Raw genomic sequence first — 3568 nt, forward strand, 5'->3', positions numbered from 1 at the left:
GTACGACCAAACACACATTGTCGTTGTACCTTTGCCCACCAAACTTACTACGAATATATATTTGTAAGGGGTAAAGTGACGCCGGGTCGTCCACGATACAGCTTCCTGAAGGATCATGTAAACAGGGCCCTTTAACGAGTCAGCTTGGAGATGAGGCGTGACGTCACCGGAGACGACTTGAACGCCAAGTCGAGTCGAACATGTAACCAGGCCTAAAGACTACTCTCAAGTCGTTTCGACACCTTCCTATCTTTTCTTTGTATCGCATTTTTGTGGTGTTTTGGACCGATAAAAAAAGCTAATAAACCGAACTGAACTGAAGACAGTATAAAAAGGACAAGCGATGGAAATGAAGTCGGAATGTGGCATACGTCGGTAGCGATCGTGTTCCGGTAATAGACTATCGTTGAGTCGAGGCAATGATATGTATATCGAACGATAAGGAGATGAATTTTCAGGATTTTGATGGAAAAAGGCTGATTCATTCTAACGACCGCGTCTCCGAGGCAGGTGCATAGTGAGCCACACTCCATGACCAGATTCGGCACAGCCTTGTCTTGTAATTCAATTTTTTATTACGAGTACTTAGATGTTGGGATAATTCCTATTGATTTCATGTCTTTAGATAACGAACCTACGTACCCAACCCAGTCAGGCTGCAGTGTTTCGTCTGACCAATCAAGTATAACGGCGCTCTCCGAATACAAAGTCACTCAGCGTGACTCCTGTAGGACTCCTGCAGCGCGCATAGTAACTCAAGGTTTCATTTTTTATGGCGATGAGGATTTTAACTATGTTCCTTCCAATTCCTCTATACGAACTTTGCTAAGAACATAGTTATAGTGCTGTTACATGTTCTATAGGGGTAAAAGTCCGCTATAGAACCGTTTTTAAATTATCTAATGCGAATCCCGCAGTTCACATGAAAACTTGTGATTTTAGTTTTGAGGGAGGAGGGGAGTATAGGTTGCAACCAAGTCACTATAGTCGAGTCGAATCATTTTCAACTCACCACCGAGTCGTAGTGTTGAGACTCAAGTCCAAGTCATATAGTGTTCACTATGGTTGCCAGTGAACCCGTCCCTCGGTGAACCCGTCCCGTGAACCCGTCCCTCGGTGAACCCGGCCCCCGATTCACGGATTGAGTAGGCGGGGGAGATAACGCGACGCTCACATATCAAGCACGCGTGGTCTACTTGTTTTTTTTTTTGGTTTGGATATTAGAGTTGCCGGGGTGGGATATTAGGGTTGCCGGGGGTGGGATATTAGGGTTGCCGGAGGTGGGATATTAAGGTTGCCGGTGAATACAAAATTTCCCGAGGGCCGGGTTCACGGGACGGGCTCACCTAGGGACGGGTTCACTGGTAATCTTCACTATTACCTATATCGAGTTCATGTCAGGTTCATATGTATCACATTTTTGTTTTGAAACGATTGGGTAATATCAAAGTCGCATTTATGATACACTCATTTTTCTCACTCTTAACAAGGTCATTGAAACAGAAAAGGCATAGTTCCTGGGCCTTTTTCAATCATATCAAATATAGAACGTGTTGAGTCAAATTGAGTCATTTTCTTGAAAAGTCAGGACTCTAGTCCTTACTATCCTATCAATTGATTGGCGATGATCTTAATGGAATCTGTGTCCTGTGCTAACACTATATTTTATTTTTTTATTAAATTACTCTAACTTCCAACTTGGAAAATCGTTGCTCACCTGATATATCAGACAAAACGTACGGAGATTCCAGTATAGTGATCTTAACTAGATTTTTCATACGCACACAGATCCCCATCTAACATTGAGAGATAGCAATCTGGCTTACATATTATATTACTCAGGTAATGAGATTGTCTCGATAGGCCTATGTATTACATAAGTGAATACACCTGATCTACAGAATACAGACAAGTATAACCCCATTTTGATAACACCAGAGATTGTTATCTTATGCAGCGTTTTTATGACTCCGATGATAGCCTAGTTTCTTTCACATATGCAGAACTTGAAAATATACTTCAACTATGGAAAATCTCGCGAGCTTATCCGTGTGGGATTACGTAGTATTTGCCTGCACCTTATTAATATCCGTTTCAATCGGGATTTACTACGCCGTAAAGTCACATCAGACAACGGTCGATTATATGCTCGGAGGAAGGAAATTACCCTGGTTCCCTGTGGCTTTATCCATGACGACAAGCTTCATGTCGGCGATTATCGTACTCGGAACACCGTCAGAAGTGTACTATTTTGGAACTATGTATTGGTGGACTGGTGTCACGTATGTTATAATGACGATTGTCACCTGTACTGTGTATATTCCGGTCTTTTGCAATTTGGACTTGACAAGTTGTTACAAGTACCTTGATTTACGTTTTAATAAGGTTGTACGAACGGCTGGAACTATCGCGTATCTCATTCAAACTATTTTATATTTGGGACTCGTGACTTATTTACCCGCGTTAGCTTTGAATCAAGTTACATCACTAAGCTTGTGGGGCTCTCTCTTAGCTACTGGTGCCGCTTGTGTCTTATATTCTACGGTTGGTGGACTACGCGGGATTGTAATGGCAGATTGTTTTCAATTGCTGATCATGTTTTCTGGATTGTTGGCAGTCGTGATCAGAGGGTGTATGAATGCTGGTGGTGTCAGACAAGTGTTTGAAAATGCGCAAAACTCTGGTAACTTGATATTCGATGATGTTTCATTTGATCCACGCATACGACATACTGTATGGTCGCTGCTAATTGGTGGTACTTTTACATGGGTTTCAAATTATGGAATTGGACAATCACAAGTGCAGCGGTATTTATCTTGTAGATCGGAAAAAGATGCGATTATTGCTGTAATCGTCAACTGCGTGTTGCTTAATTTCATTCTAGCCCTTGTGATGTTTGTTGGTTTGATTTGTGTGTCACATTTCATGGATTGTGACCCGATATTATCCGGCGCGATAAAGCGCAGTGACCAAATGGTGCCGTTGATGGTCATTGAACAAATGTCAGATTTACCAGGATTGACTGGTTTAATAATATCTGCAGCTTACTGTGGAACATTGAGCACCGTTTCTACAGGAATTCATTCAATGGCAACTGTGGTTTTGGAAGATTTTTTACGTCCGTTCTTTCTCGATGCTTCAGAAAAACAGATGACTATTGCTTCAAAATTTTTGACTTTATTTTTCGGCCTGTTCACTCTTGTAATCGCGTTTGGTGCTTCTAAATTAGACTTTATCTTACAAGCCGCGTTGAGCGTTTGGGGCGTCATTGGAGGTCCTCTTGTCGGAGTGTTTACTCTTGGAGTATTTTTTCCGTTTGCAAATTGGTACGGTGCTATCGTAGGTCAAGTTTGCGGGTTCTGTATCACTCTGTGGGTTGCCGTTGGTGCTCAGTGGTACAAATCGTATAATATTTATACAAATAAGTTGATCACATCCATTGATAGTTGTACATATACCAATTTAACTGCAAGTTCTCTTGTAGATTTTGATGACATTAACTTTAACAGTTCTACAACTCTGACAGATTTAACAGTGCCTTCAGCTGATCAGGCAATGCCTGATGTCC

At 41.7% G+C, this 3568-nt stretch overlaps 1 long non-coding RNA gene across 1 annotated transcript; it reads left to right on the top strand.

The window, feature by feature from the left end:
* Positions 1-220: 220 nt before the first annotated feature.
* On the top strand, positions 221-1057 carry LOC145449756 (uncharacterized). The gene is made up of 3 exons (XR_013918343.1): positions 221-392; positions 459-559; positions 626-1057. It is a non-coding gene; the product is annotated as an uncharacterized LOC145449756 (long non-coding RNA).
* Positions 1058-3568: the final 2511 nt, after the last annotated feature.

Source organism: Botryllus schlosseri, chromosome 11, assembly GCF_051294905.1.
Source record: "Botryllus schlosseri isolate E-star chromosome 11, Bs_hap1, whole genome shotgun sequence".
Classification (NCBI taxonomy): domain Eukaryota; kingdom Metazoa; phylum Chordata; class Ascidiacea; order Stolidobranchia; family Styelidae; genus Botryllus; species Botryllus schlosseri.